This window comes from Perissodus microlepis, chromosome 10 (genome assembly GCF_051167445.1).
Source record: "Perissodus microlepis isolate ML-2025 ecotype Zambia chromosome 10, ASM5116744v1, whole genome shotgun sequence".
In the NCBI taxonomy this organism is placed as follows: domain Eukaryota; kingdom Metazoa; phylum Chordata; class Actinopteri; order Cichliformes; family Cichlidae; genus Perissodus; species Perissodus microlepis.
The window spans coordinates 4057242-4073848 of NC_140470.1; the positions used below are offsets into that span (position 1 = coordinate 4057242).

At 40.9% G+C, this 16607-nt stretch overlaps 1 protein-coding gene across 3 annotated transcripts in view; it reads right to left on the reverse strand.

The window, feature by feature from the left end:
• Positions 1-16607, reverse strand: part of arhgap32b (Rho GTPase activating protein 32b) — a 114866-nt gene that overhangs the window by 43253 nt on the left and 55006 nt on the right. The gene's annotated exons all lie outside the window — the stretch shown is intronic.

A 16607-nucleotide genomic window follows, 5' to 3' on the forward strand; every position in this document is an offset into this window, starting at 1 on the left:
AAAACAAAAACAAATTGAACTGTACTTGGAAGTTAATACCCAAAAACACAGCGATGCACTTTTGGAACAAGTCCACAGGAGAAAGAGGTCCCAAACGTGGATGGGACGTGGAGAAATTTTCAACTGTTTTTAAAAAAAAAAAATCTACTAAAAAGTGTTCATGTTAACATCAGCATTTAATGTTTTTCATGATAGTAAAGTAAAATGCTACCTTCGATTAACCTGTTAACATCAGGGAGTCAGAACTAAACAAAAGAAGAGTATTTCTGTCAATACTTTTGATCTTGGATTGTTAGCATTGATTAGGATGATTCAATATCATGTAAAAATACAACTCAAGTGAAAAACAACAACAACAACAACAAAAATCTAGAGAGGAGGTGGTGATGGGCACATGCCTGTGTGCCACAAAAAGAGAGATTGCGGGTATCCAAAGACAAAGAAGGCTGCATGCAACTGTTACAGTAAAATGTTACCAATAGATGTCAGTAGTTAATCCTAGTTACAGTGGCTGCTGTAGGACCAACAGCTCTGGCTGACAACAACGGGAATCAATGAGCTCGTTTACGCACATTTTCGTATGTTTGAACCTGACTTCAGTTCAGGAGATCAGGCTTGAGGTGAGGAGGAGGAAGAGGATGACAATTTATCCAAAAACTGGTCACGTTCTCCCTTTCCTTTGTGTTTTCTCTGCTTTAGTTAAGGAAAGCCTCCTCAGATGATAAAGCATAGATATGATCCTTTATGTTTTGAGTCAGACAATGCAGAATCTGGCTAATCACCTGGCCTCACAGAAATCATCTGAGGCTGATGCAAGTTTTGGTTTTCCAGGTATTTGATTATCAGGAAATACTTAGTTTGCTAAGTAATAAATTGGCAAAGTTATCACGAACTGGGCTGATGGTGTAGAAATGAATGGCGTGTCACCGGCTGCTCACACTACTTAAAAACACACAAAAAACAACAAGAAAACCAACATAAAAACCTATCTAAAGTCCAGCTGCTCAGTGGTGACTGGACCAGGGCGAGACGTGGTATTGATCTACTGGCTTTTAAAAAGTATTTTGGTCTGGACTGCACACATGGACCAATTGATAAAACAGGCTGTTATCAACTTAGAACTAGGACACTAGTGTCACCAGTATGACTGTATCGTCTAACCTGACAAAGTTTTTAGTGTTTATAAATGATTCATCAATGTCATTATCAAAGTGTTCTTTATTTTGAAGATTTGTTTTTTTCATGATCTGTTGATCTCAATCTGACAAAAAATGAAAATGCAGGAAGTGTGAAAGCACTGCTGCAAATTTAAAAGCCGCCTTTTGGATAAGTTCAGTTTACTTCCATCAGGATGGAGGTTCTACTTCCTTAGAAGTGGCAGTTATACATATGAGGTCATTCTTTATCCTATCCAACCCCATAACACTGCTCCATGCAGTCTTTTGTCTTAGTGACTTTTATGTGACTGTTACTGTCAGGGTTTGTTTGGTAAAGTTGTTTCTCAGCAATAAAAAGGAAAGACATGAGGTCATTCAATCCATCAGGTACTGGCTTTTTAAACAAAAGCCATTTTGTCTGGTTTCTGGCTTCTTTCAGTTTTTGTGTATTTTGCGTTCACTGTTTATTTCAATTTATTGCTGTGCTTGTATGTATTTGTTATTACTGATTGCTGTGTATAAGCCAAATTGCCTCTCAGGGACATTAAAGTGCTACTCTGCTCTGCTCTTAAGCAAGTGGTGTGTATGTGTGATTATAAGTTGTTCCACATGATGTTGCTGAGCGTCAATATTTTGCACCCAAAGTTCTTTTGGAAATGCTTCAGGGTGCAGTCACTGTGGAACTTTTTGATTTAGCAATATCCGAGTGTGTTGTCATGCAAACTGTGGGACTCCATCCAGCACACGAAAGGCTTTGTGCTGTTTCTGCAATACATTTATGTGCATGTGAACGGTTACGACTCAATTTGGGATGATGAGGAACTTTCTGGTCACAAAACACTTAAAGGTTAAAAAAAATGTTATGAAAAGAAGATGATACTGTGAACAAAGAGAACATCATGCCTCTCTGTGGTAATCTCAGGATCACCTTGATTGTGGCAGGGATATACATACAGCAGCTAATATTACCTGAGAAACAAACAATACTGCAAAGTTATGCCAGCACAGCAATAGCAGGGTTACAATAAGTCACAGAGGCTTATGTAGCTAAAATCTATTGTATAGCAAATCAAGGCCGGTAAAAAGAGGAATAAACTCCAAGCTTAGAGTCAGATCTGTTGGGTTTGAAGCCAGAATACTAACATGCTCAGAAAATAACACAAAGTAAACACAAAGCGAAGGATTTCTCAACTTCCAGGCAGCTGACACATTAACCACAACAATAAAATCTGACTGGTGAATTGAATATATTGATGATCTGTTCTGCTGGGAAACCTTGGGTCCTGTGATTCATGTGAATATCACTTTGATATCTCCCAAACACCTAAACAAAGCTGCAGACCAAGCACAAAGGCAGCAGCCTCCCTATAGCAGGACAATGGCTCCAAAATCTTTTAAATACTCAAATAGTCTTATTATTTCTATGGTTTGTTAATGTTTTATAAATATATTTTCCCTTTTTTTACTAGTGCATGATATGATGTAATAGGTCTTTATCATCAGAAGGTAGCAGTAATTCAGCTAGATGCTGATTTCCTGGTTACCACAGAGGAACACCAGTAAAATATCTGTGGCACGGTGAGCGGTGAGACTACATGTCTGTTTCTCTCTACAGTTTTGTACACTAATAATGGCAAAAACACTTCAACACTAGTTTCTAGAACATTACACCTAATATGATTCACACTGTGTATGAACAAAACACAGACTTTTGTTTTATTTCCCAGAAAGACACTTTCTCAAACTATGATGATAACGGTTAGAGAGACCCTGGCTGTGATTCCCAAGTCCCCGATGATCATCTCTGCTGACAGCATGTAGAAATTACAGATAGCATCTACTGAATAAACGAGGCTGGGAGAAAGTGAACTGCAGGTTGGCTCCCAGCTGAAAAACAACAGAACTGAAGTGAGCACCACAGAGACATTTTCAGCTGTGATGAAGGTTTTCAAAACAAAGGCAGCAGTTTTGCCATTTCAGCAAGCACGTCTGCTTTTATTAAGAACTTTTGAAGAGAACCTGCAAATGCTCCCATGCACCCAAACTGGGAAGCATGCTACACACGTTACCTACCATTCTAGGCCTGTTTTCTGCATTTCCTGCAGCTCGCCACATTGCAATTCGCTTTCAATCCAACCTGTGCTGCACTAGCACACATTGTCCCTGTAACCACAAAGGCAGCTGCAATCTTGCCAGTACTTGGCAAACTATGGTTTCAAAAACCACAGCTCCAGAATAATAGCATAGGAACAGACTGCCTTTCACAGGAAATGAGAAATACTGAAGAATTCTGGATATACTGGTTTAAGTTCAAAACCTACCCACAGATAACAACAAGGCTGACATGAAGGATTTGGATCAATGTCATGAAAATCAAAAGAAAAACACACAAAAAAGTCAAAACAAACAACAAAAACCCACACTGGTTTCTTCACTGTGGTCATGCTGTGCTATATATGGTCATACTGGGAAAAAATATATATCACTGGATGGTCTGTCCCTCAGCTGTTCTTGTTTACACTGTTGTAAAAGCTGTGGAATTCCTAAAAGAAAGAGAAAAGCACTTTCACGTTGATCATTTTCCAAAGACATTTACTTGGAGATCCGTGTTAAACTCAGCTGTCGCTCTAACAAAGGTTTCAGTGCCACACCGATATCTCGGCCACAAGCTTTTTTTCACGAGTCCTGCAGGCACACAAGGACAACGGGGAAGCACAGCTCTGTAACCGCAGCAGCAGAACATTGTTACAGAAAGAACTGAAAGGGCAGAAAAAGCCCTCATACTTACAGTAGGTCAGCTCTAGTTTACGTTCCTTCCCTTCATGCAGCTCCTTAACGCTCCAACACCTGTCCAGTCTCTGTTCCTCAAGTCTAAGAATGTACATCCAAGCTTGGGTTTCTCTGCCACGGAGCACAATTCCCCTTGGCGGGACGTAAATGTCAGCTCCCCACTTTCTTTCACATACAGTGTAAGCACTCCCAGTGTGGGATCCGGAGAGAGAAAGAGAGAGGAGGGGGCAACAATATCATCAGCAGCTGGTGTTAGAGAATGAAAGCCGGTTTGGTGGATTACTCAACGGGACAGCTTTCATCTCCTCCATTTTGCCTTCTCTTCCATTCCACCATTGGGATGCCCAATTTTAAACCTTTCTCTGGAGGCTGGCACCCAACACAACTTTGAAAATCTGACTAGCAGCAGCAAAACATAAATGGAAACAACCTGGTTTAAATGTCCAAAAAAACAACAGCAAAGAAAAAACCAAAAAAAGAAAGATGTGTTCTTTAGTCCTGTTCTGGCAACCTCACCGTCTGCTCTCTGTGTCCCTGCACCACATGCTATTCTCTTTTTTCCTCCTCTTCCCTGTCTGACATGCTGGATCACCCCTCCCCCTTCTCTCCTCCTCTTAACCCTCTCTGGTTGGTATGTTCCCAGGACAAAGAGCAGGGATGGAGAGAGAGAGGAGCAGAGGAGAAGGAAAGGGCAGGAGGGGAGAGGGTGTGTGTGCACTTGCCAGGGAGCCGTTTTCCCTCCTTCCACATCTGCAGTCCTCTCTGTGCTGTCCTCAAGCAAAGTGGCATCTGACTGAAAGTGATCTACTGAGGAGACATCCAGCTCTTCCAAGAACACAATTACCATGACTTCCCATTATTAAACTTCAAAACACACCCAATTAAGCTTTTCAATAAGTGATGATCTGCAAATGCAGTAAATAATGGGAAGCTATTCATATAACCTAAATAAGCTCCCAGCCTACCCCACTTGCAAAGTAGAAATAGAGTCACCAAAAATACACCCTGCTAAAGGGTCTGCTCTCAGCCAGCTACCTTAAAAAAACTGAAGCAGAAGTTGAATCAGCTGTGGCAACTTCACGTGTGCCATCCACATATAAGATGGATTAAAAGAGACTGCAAACAGCCTGGCTTACCAAAAAGGTAATAGCCATGAGGGTACAGACCCGCATGGGGCGTGCAAGTCTCTCCCAGTTCTGCGTGAAAAACATGCAAACAAACAGTTCAAATATCCACACAGTCCAATTCAACTTATGGGTACAGACTGTGGCGGAGGTGTGGTCCCTGGCTCAGCTGCAGGGGAGGGGTGGTGCAGTGAGCTCAAGGGGCGGTGCCAGGCAGGTGAGTGGACAGGTGGTGGTGATGGCACTGACGAGCTCTCGACTGTTTTTAGTGACGCTGGAGTGGAGAGGAGGAGGGTTCTTCAGAAGGTGTGCACAACGCCAAAGGAGAGCAGCAGTGGGAAGTGTGTGTGTGTGTGTGTGTGTGTGTCCGTTCCTTCTACGCAGATTTCTCAAGACGGTGTGATGATCACAAATAATATCTCTAACACCACCTGCTGCACTTTTACCAAAGGAATGGGGCAATGTGACAGCAGTCACCACTGAGCCAAAACTTTCTAAGCCTTCATAAAAACACAGATTTCCACATAAGCCGTGAGCCATTCCTCTCAGCTGAGACGCCTGCTCTGACCGACTGCTGGAGAACAGCTTCACTTTGTTTTCTACTATAAGTCTGCTTATGAATATCAAATGATAATCCAATGATGACCCAGTTCATTCTGTCTCTGCTGTGCTGTGCCAGTGACAGGTTGGACTGATTTATCCAAACCACATGCGCAGAGGTCAGATATTATTGTTCCAGGAAACATCACTGTAGTCCAACTTGCAGACACAAAAAGCTAAAAGCACGGATTGAACACAACTATTTCCACGTTCCTGTGTTGGCTGTGGAGAAAATACAGCAGTGGAGAAATCTCAAGTTTTGTTTCTGACTCTAAAATTAGTTATTAGAGACACCCAAGTTAGGTTGAAAAGAACTGCAGTCAGGCACTGAGTGTGTGGGGTTTCTACTTTACACACCTCGCTGACGGACAAAAGTTGTTTGCAACACGCACTTCCAATGGAGACACGTCACCAAGAGCTACAAAGATTAACCTCATGGTGAGCCTTGTGGAAAAACCACACTGCCTAGAAAATATTTATGCATATTACACATTGTGTGTCTAATCCATCACACAGATACTGAGATATTTCAGTCCAGACCAACATGGCAAACAGATGGCTCGACAGAAACGCTATCCTAATGTGTGAATAAAAATAACAGTGTGATCGGTATCAAGCATTTATGATATTTTTAATTATACGTATAACACTTCAAAATAAAATACCAACATTATTTTGATGTATCTAAATAGAGCAGCAGTGCTCGGCAGCCCAGATTGCTCTACTTTGTTTTCTCTGCTGCAGAGCTGATCGGTCCAAACGGCTGCAAGAACCTGACAATAAATTCGCCTGCGCTACTACGCAAACAGAATGAGTTTATTAAATCATATTTCTCTACTAGTTATTAAAGTGTATGTCAGTACACTAGGTCAGAGCTTCTTATTAATGTGTTATGATTACAGGCTGAAGTTTGCAGAACATAAAATATGACTAAAAATAAATGGAGGGTCTCCAGTGGCACCATTTTCACACTGTAGTATTTTTACTCTGATGTAGAGCTGAAGGGGTTTCGAGTGCACAGCTGCCTGTGGGCCTTTGCTGCAGTGTGAAGGAGCTAGAACTAAAATCATTAAAGCTAAAAAAAAATAAAAATAAAAATGGGGGTCTATCCGTACTGAGGAGAGCAATGGAATTTAAACAGGGGGAGAGAGGTCGCTGTTAGGGGATGAGATGATGGTTTGGAACAAAAAATCCTATATTCTTACTTTAGCGTACATATATTTGCACACAGATTATAAATCTATACATTTTGGAACTTGAAAACAATTCACTGTTTACACTTACATGCAAACATATTCAAGTTATTTGATGAACATGCAAACTCAGCTTTGATTTCAGGGCCTGAGCAAAAATACTACAGGAATTGGTCATTTCTAAACACAGTTTCCTGTTTTTGGGAGCTTAAATACAATTTGGAAATTCACCCAAAAGCTGGTAAGATGCGTGCATTTCATTCAGTATTTTATTTTCTATGAAGCCCATAAAAGATCTGGAAAAGATTCGAAGTGCGGTATTTGAAAATGGATGTTGCTGCAGTGAACCTACAACATGGACTCTCAACTTAAGTAAGATTATCAAACAAAAACAATCCAGACACAGGGTGAGAATTTTCAGACTGTCAATACAACATTCTGGGAAAAGAAAGTGCATCAGTGAGCTCAACATCTGCACGAAACCCGAACGACCATGACAGCAGTAATCAACATCTTTGGTAATGAAACATCTGTTACAGCAACCTTTATTGGCACTGGCTCTCCTGCACTGATTGAGTGAAGACAAAAGCACAACATCGCTAATATTCCAAATAATACGCTAATATTTGTCCAAATGCAGAAAGTTAACTGGACAATGTTTCACAGGTCAAGGACCCAAAAATAGACGAAAAAACTGCCGAACACAAAGGAGGACATGCAAGCACTTCTCTTCCTGGGTTTATGTCATTGAAATGATTCTGTTTCACATTGGAATGCAGAAAACACCAAAGAAAAAGTATCTCCATGACAAGCTTGCAGCTTTGTTGTCTTAAGCCCAACTTCATTTTTATAAGAGCAGAAATGAGTAATGAGGCTTTGTGAATGTGCTTTCAGCGCTTCTAGGAGTTAACCTCACTCTAGGCCCCCCAGGTCAGGACAGGACAGCGTGGTTTGTCAAGTGTAAAGGCGGAAAGGGAAATAAATCAGCCCAGTCGAGCTGCAAATGTTATAGGAAGACAGGGTACAGGGAACAGAGTGGACCGGTAATGTTTCTTCTTTGTGGGAAAATCATAAAATATAAAACAGCACAGTGGGAACATGTGCCTGCAGATGTGATCTATTTGCCTTATGACAAAATCCTGTTTTGCACATGAATGTGATACACATTAACTGATCTTAATGGTCGCTGGTGGGGAGAGCTTTCCCTCTGCTTCACAGGAAATGTTGCGTCTGATATGTCCAGTTGAGCTCAACAAAGAAAGAAAATATAAAGACATAAAGCATCATAGCTATGTGGAATAGACCCAAGATCTCAAAAGCACTCCTGATTAATCTAAAGAGGACCTATTAAACCACTGCAGCATGAAAAAAGTGGTTATTTATGTTATGATTCTTCAAATTTTTCAAAATGGACTGACCTGGAATATAATGTTTAATTTAGAACATGATTTATATTATTATTTTATATACAACGATGTGTTGATGGTAATGAAAATTTAAGCCATTTCCTTATGTTTTCTTTTCTTCTTCTTTATTTTTTTACCTCAATACCATTACCCCATAGGTAATGGTATTGAGCAGCCCTCATCACCCTTCCTCTAGTCTGTCACAGGAGCAGGTGATGTATTTGCATGCATGTAACATGTATAAAATGTAGGCATAAAAACATTATTATACTGCCCTTGAACAGGCACTGCTCTAGTTAAAGGGAAAGTGCTGAAGTCTAGCAGTATTTATTTATTAATGCATTTGTTACATTTTTTGTTATTGAAACTTTTAGGACCTTTCAACCTTTGAGTTCACCTCCACTCTTCAGCTTTATACTACTTTTACTTTGAGTGTGCGCACTCTTACCCAACTTGCAAGATGCCATTCATCAATGTCTACATCTGTACCAGCACATCAACTTTAGAATGTTAGCTAGTTACTTCATTATCAGACATCATTTAGCTTTCTCTGCCTTTAAAATTTACTATGGTTTTCCACTACTGTGCAAGCACTGCAACTCTAAAGACCTTTCACTGTGTGTGTGTGTGTGTGTGTGTGTGTGTGTGTGTGTGTGTGTGTGTGTGTGTGTGTGTGAGTGAGAGAGAGAGAGCATATGGGGGCTCTGGCTGGTCTTTTGTTTCTCCAACAAGGGCAGAATGCGTCCAAGCGTTACATCATCCTCAGCTCACAGGCAGTAGAGAGCGGTCCTCTGAATGAACATGTGACAAAGGGTCTGACATCATCTCTCTGTCGGCCAAGGCCCTCATTCTGTTTTCTCCAGGCAACCACACAGTATGACCCTAAATATCATACAGATGGAAACCCATTAGAAAACCTGCAGGTTATTGTTAAGTGTCCTGTGTTTCTAAATGACGGGTTGCCTGGCTGTATGCTTTGGAGTTGTACTGCAGCTGATGGATTGGGTCCCACTGGGGGGGAGGGAATACATCTCTCACGGTGCTTTGTGAGCAGAGGGGGTGACTGGGCAGGAGAAGCGTATTTTGTGTCGATGCTGGGGATGGACTCGAGCAGGAGATGGCTAGAAAGCCGAATGGAGGAGTAAGAAAAGAGACAAATAAAGACAGGCCCTCATCACCCTTCCTCTAGTCTGTCACAGGAGCAGCTGAGACACATCAGCTGTACAGCAACGCACAGCAAGGCAGCCTAAAGGAGCCCTGAGAGGGATGTCAGTCTTCGTCACATACATGGCTGCACACACACCTTGCTACTGTTATTCACCCACACACAAATCACACCCTCAATAACTGCCTGAACCACCGTCAGCATGAGAAAGGGGGCGCTCTTTCACATGTGTCTGACAGCCCTCTGCGTTGGCCTGCGCCTGCTGTGTTTTGCTTGTACGTGTCGTCTTCCAGGTTGCTGGTAGGTGTGGTAAATTAATGCAACTGGGAACACCTGGCCACTCTCCTTGGAGCATTTAAGATGTGGTTACCTCAGCTTTCTCTCTCTCTCCATTCACCCGCTCTTGAGCGAGACCATAACAGCTGTTAAACTGGTTTATTTCCATGATTATCCACCTTAAAAGTCACACTCAATGTTTCTTACTATAAGTCTGCCATAATGCACTTTATGGCATTGTACTTGGTTCAGTGTTTTAGTCCTATTAGTGTCTTCAGTGCTGTTGTGTGTGTACAAAGGCAGTGCTGGAACAAATCGCACTACTACTCCCTCTAATGCATTTCTGGGAGAGTACTGTCCTGCTCGTAGTAGTAGTGTACTATACTGTGCTGAAACGTGTTGAAGCAGAGGCAAACAGATTGGCTGATGCAGACTTCATCCTACACCAAGATAATGAGCCAAAACTGAAGAAAATAAGGCCGAAGGCTTCAAATAGTGTAAGAGAAGCACAGATTGTGAGCACAGACCAAGTGTGGGTCCGATGACCTAAATTTCATCATCAGACGGTGAGTGAGGCAGTCCGAGCAGCCGTCCACGTGCTTGCCTGTTTTTTGTGACCATGTCAACTTATCTCTGGAGACTTTACATTACAGTGTTATAACTCCACCTCAGACACAGATGCATAACAGAAATGACTAAATGCCTTCACATCTCCGGCTGTGTTAAATAATCAAAGTGTTGCAGCCCGTTACTGTCCCACACACACACTACAACCTTTAGCCATTTCTGACGCCTGTGAATAACTTAGATACTGTTAATAATCATACAGATGACAGCGGTCAGCACCACTAACACCGTTTCTGGAGAGGACCTGTTTGTGTGACTTTCACCCTCACACACATTTTATTAGTAAAATGTGTAACAGTGTGGTCTTCAGTGTGGACAATGTGGAAAAGGCAGGGCAAAATGCTAGGCTAATGAGCAACAATAAGGGTGAGTGGTGCTGGCTGGCTAGTTGGCAGGCACAGTGGGACAGTGGTGATGAAGTCAATACATTTACTTTGCTGGTCTCTGGCTCATAGTCATGCAGCCCTTGGACTGCAAGGCTGGGAGGGGCTAGGAGGAAGAGCGAGAAGCTGGGGGCGATTCAACCGAGACATCATGGAGGGCACAGACTATGGGGGAGCAGTGCATACATGGGCCAACACACTGTGACAGTGTGCCAGGTCACAGAGGAAAGGCCAGAGCCATTCTGACAAACAGTATTAATTAAAAATTAACAACTAATATAGAATACAAGGTCGAGTCTTCAGCTATCAGTCTTCTAGAGAGGAACCAGCTTCTAGTTTAGTTTCAGGAGACACACACATCTATACTTTTAACATTAGGATTAAAATTATCATTTAGCTTAGAGCTGGATCAGGTGCTCGGGCTGCTGAGGAACATTCACGATGCACTGAGCACCTCTGCTCTCCCCATGCATTCATTTCTCACTATCGCAGTCATAAACTTTTGTCTTCTGTAGTTTACAGTTTGTGCTTTGCTCAATTTGTTATTCTCAACTCCGTATGCTCTGCCTCTTCCTGAGCCTTAAAGGCTTCACACTACCGTCGCCATGTGCTGGCTTATAAAGAATTACCTAATTATTGGGGTAATATATCTAATATTGTGGGTCTTTACCTTTTAAAGCTCCTTGACTACTGCTGTGACCTATACAATGAGAACAGAACGAAATCAATCTGACCAGAGTATCTAAATCTGCCCTTTCATCTCACATCCAACTGTTCACCTGTCATTTAATTTATCCCATGCACTGATATCAACGTTGTTTTAGATGGTGTGTATATCATTTGGTGCAAAACCATATCTGTCTCAAGTAGATTAAATAACCAGCAGTGAATTCAGTTGGCTGAGGTCTCTTCTGCATACTTCAGATTCCAGCCTCAAGCACTAGCTTCAGAAAGAGTGGAGGACAGCATATACAGCAGCACAGAATGACACAAATATCAGCAGGGACTTATCCATTCTCTTAGGAATGGTTTTAGCCAATGCACAGAGGATTTAAAGTGTCAGACAAGGTTAATCAATACCAATTCATCCACCTTCTCTACATCCAACTTAATAGGTTTCTAAGTTTTGACATTTAATAGATTCTCAAGAGTGCACCAACAGTACTGTGCCAAAATCAATACAAACTTTCATGGCCACCCATAGCAAGATGACCTAAACTGCATTTTTTCAGACCACTCACTTTGATGTGAAGTCTGCGCTAGATCCGCCTGAAGCTAGTTCAATTAAAAGAAAGGAAGGCTTACTCATCCTAATGAGAGCTGCAGAGAAACAAACAAGAGCCAGTCCTACTTGGAGCCATCACTCCTGCTTCTGTTTGCTCCAAAACATCCATGTCTGCCAAATCAAACTCATACATGACTGTGCAGCCACAGGGCGCCAGGATGTAGCTAAGGTCACAGATTTAGTCCTTATTATTACTACCACCACTACTACTACTACTACTACTACTACTACTACTACTACTACATGTGTTAGACAGAGGGTGCCGACATTCAAAAACATCTTTTTTCCCCACTAAGTGATGAAATAAAACATTCACATTTATCATAATCCAGATGAAAACTCTGCAACAGGCCAGTCACCTGTCCATGATGTACCCCACCTCTCACTCTATGACAGCTGGGATACGTTCCAGGATTCCTTTCTTTAAGTAAAACCTATTCTGAACCACCTGTGGCTTCACATAAGAACCACAATCAAACGTATTTTTTAGAGAAATGCCACAAATGACCTCGTTGGAAAATAAGCTCAGGCAAATGTCATAGATATTTGTAGAAAAACCTAAATATACTGTTCTTTGTTCATATAGTGTAGCATTGAAGTGTCAGCTGTCAGTTAGTAACAACCTTCTATCTAGTACCATTGTTTTTAAATGCTTTCAGAAGTGCAAAAATTAGGCATAATAGTATTTAGTCTCAAACAGCTGTCAAGATAAAAAGTTATTTTTTATATTTTCCAAAGATCGTGATTGTGCATTTGTGTCTGATGTCACAGCACCATCATCAAATCAATTATAGTCATTTTGGAGTGACTCTATTCAGATTTGTAACAGCATAGAATGTACAAAAAGGAAAAGCTGCTGTCATTAAATCATTTCTGTATGGCCTGAAAATCTTTTTTGAGCAACAGTATTTTAAGGCAACAAGTTTCTCTAACATCAAAGCAACTAAATAAGCAAAAATTTAATACTAGATTAATTTGGAAGTCTTGTTAAGGTACAGTCAGACAGAAGAAGGTTAGAAGAAGGTTACTTTGTCATCACCACTGCCAGGTTATGCTTTTGTTTTCATTTATTTAACATTTAAACCAGATTCTTCCTCTGAGGAATACGATGTCTGGACTAAATTTCACAGCAAGTCACAGTTGTCAATACACTGCAAAGAAACCCTCTGAGGACCAAAGCAATGCATGATATTGTTTTCATTTTTTATAGTCTGAATCTGAATTGATTAAAGTGTAAGACTGCATCGCATCATTTTGGCTTTTTAAAACCCAAATCGACACAAAAATGTGTAGCTGGCTGCACTCAAGTATGCATACACTATTCAGCACTTGTCATTAACCAAATCTCCAAAAATAATATGTCTGAAACGGCCTCTTTTACGATTACATCAGAACAGCACTTCATCAGCAGCACGACTGGCTGAAAACCCCAAACATGTGACCAGTAATGCCACTTCTTTGTGTCAAAACGGAGCAAACAGTGAATCAACAAAGAGCACACAGACACATTAAAATGTAATGAACAGACCACTCTCTGAGCAACCACAGAGAAGATTTAAAAGACTTTGAAAGTAAAGGTTAAATTTTAAGCCATGTCTCCATCTTTGCCAGAACGACTGACAGTCTGTCAGTCAAACGTTCCATCTACAAAACCAGCACCATAAGAAAAGGACTGCCACGTAAGTGGTGCTCTCAGGGCTTGTGGGACTGTGCCATTATTATTTTTCCACAACAAAACTTTGTGTGACTCACATTCTCCTCTGGCAAAGATTTTTATTATGGAAGTGAAATAATAATAATGGAATAATGGAATAAGTATTCCAGCAGAAGGCCCAATTCCAAAGCTGAACCTAAGTCCTACCCTGCCTCAGTCCAGCACAGAGGAAACATAAAACCTCACTGGACCTGCTCCACATACATTACTATTTATTTGGGATTTTTTCACTTCAATGGTGGAGATACATAAGGAAAAATGAAATATAGTTAATGTGAAAATCTGTGCTGTTCATAGAATCTGTGAAGAAGATGTAAAAATGTGCAGCACCATGTCTATGAAACACCCTGAATGATTTCTTGGGCATCAACATTCTCACTTATCATTTATAAAAAGCTTTACTATTTATGCCGTGTCAGAATCATTAGGGAACAAGTAAATAGAATGCAGTTGTGACCAATTCATTAAACAAGCAAACATGTTTGGTTGAGGCGAGATAAGACATAATATATTGAGTGACATGGGGAACAAATAGCAAATAATTAATCCCTAAGCAAACACAGAAGACATGAGTTTCCACTGGGGTTCAGCTTGCTCAGAAGAAGAGGCAGGAGCTGCACTGAATACTAAAAGTACACAGCAGGCAACACAAAGACACAAGGCTACTTAAAGGCATATGAAAACCAGGAAAGGATCAGCTGGCCAAACAAAAGGACAACCAATCTACTGGCTGTAGACAATTTAAATTAGCTTGAGATATATACAATGAGTGGACGGGTGGAGTTAGATCAACAAATGACCTGCACGTAAAATATAACACAGCAAACTCTCACTCTGCAGTTGCAATAGCAGTGGGTTTGATTTAGCTGACTGGTGACCCCTACTGGCTTCTTGTAGTAATGACGAGACTGGCTGGGTAAAAAAAGCTCTCACTACAGTTGACTGCAGCACAGTTCCTCTTGACAATGTGTTTAAGGATTCATAAGATAGACATTTTAACCTCACAACCCCACCAGTCACCAAAGTAAGAGTCAGAGATCAGCTGTATTTACTGCACTGTGGTGCTGAACATCATCATCATCTTTCACAAATGTAAAGCACAACTTCAAAATTAAACATTTAAAAGATCAGTGAATAAATGTTTGGTAAAACTAAAATGAACTACTGTATTTTCCGCACTATAAGGCGCACTTAAAATCCTTTCATTTTCTCAAAAATCAGCAGTGCGCCTTATGTTAAATTCTGGTTGTGCTTACTGACCTTGAACCGATTTCATGTGGTACATGGCGCTCAAGAATCTGTCAAAAATGTTTTAGTATGACTTTGCTAACCTACGAAGCCGCAGCGCTTGATGGGTTGTCGGAGCATTATGACTACTAGTCAGGAGCCTCACGGAGTAATCTGGGTCCAAAACTCCGCCCGCTTCGGGTCCCAAAAACAAACGAACACTGTGGCATCACTGAGAGTTAAAAACTGTCTAAATTCTTTCATCTTTAATAAAATGATCAGTGTTGCTGCTTTACCAGGTGTAACAATGAAGTTTAACATCCAGGCATCCATGAAAACAGAATTTATTAAATTTAACTGAGTTAGAAGTTAGCAGGAAGTTAGCTCGCTAGTTTCCACCTAAACATGATATAGCATGTTAAGACTGAGAGATTTCTGAACAAATTCAAACGTACAGCTCTGCTGTCACTTCCAACATAAATGAAGACAGAAAACTAAACAGCAGTGACGTTTGTAGGGTTACTGAAGTTGGGCTAGCTGGTATATAATGATGTGCTACGTGATCGCTAGCTACACAGCTATGTTAGCATAACATAAACACAGTGAAGCTGGAGGATGAACGCTAACTTTTTCCCACTCGATAAAAGTTAACGTGAAGGTTCCTGATGGTTAGAGACAAATGCAATCGCATGGCAGGATGCTGTAAACGGACCAAACTTCAGTCAGGAGAACAACTGAGATAATCCATCCACAATACGAGGTTAGTCATTAATATACTGCAACAACACGGGAATAGAGCAGCTGCGAGAGAATTCAGCATTGATGAATCAACGGTACGGAAGTGGAGGAAGCAAGAAGAATGAGTTGAGTAAAGTTTGAATTATCTGACTGTTTTGTTTCGCTTAATGCACCTTATAATCCGGTGCGCTTTATGGTCCAAAAAATACAGTAAAATAAAATAATCAAATGAAATATCAGACATACCTGTACTACAGGGGCACAGGCTTTTCACTGAGTTACTCAGGCATTCCCATTTGATTTTTTTGTTTTTAACTAGTTAAAAAATCCTTTTCACACAGAAAGTGTAACAAACAATTTAAATATTTAACCAGGGTGCAGGTGGGATTAAAAAACACTTGGTTCACAGTTCCTAGTTTGGATATTTTAAAGCATGGGGGGGACTTTTAAAAGCATCAAAACAGATTGCAAAGACAACTGCTGGCAAAGCAAGTTGTGACTCCGCTTGGGACTCAACAGCCACTAAGGTCAATAAAGGCAAAGACATGAGGGAGCCATGTGGAGGAATCTCCAGGAGAGACGGTGGTAGAAGAAAACTTTTTAAAGATCTTATATTTATATTATATTATCGAAATGGGGCATTTAAGGAACCAGGAAACCACAGCAAACACCAACAATCTCCATGCATCAAAGGCAAAAAAGTTCTACCTGACATCATGTGGAGAAGTCCTGCTTCATTCAGTCTTTACAAATATCATCAGCCAAGTTCTTCTCAGTGAGAGCGAGTATTTTTCAATAAGCTGTGCAAAGGTTCATCCACAACATCGCTGACATTTGTGGTACTGTAATTTTAAACTCATAATCCCAATCAAAGTTTTTAAAAGCCATGCTACTGATGCACACATGCCGCACCAGCTTTAAC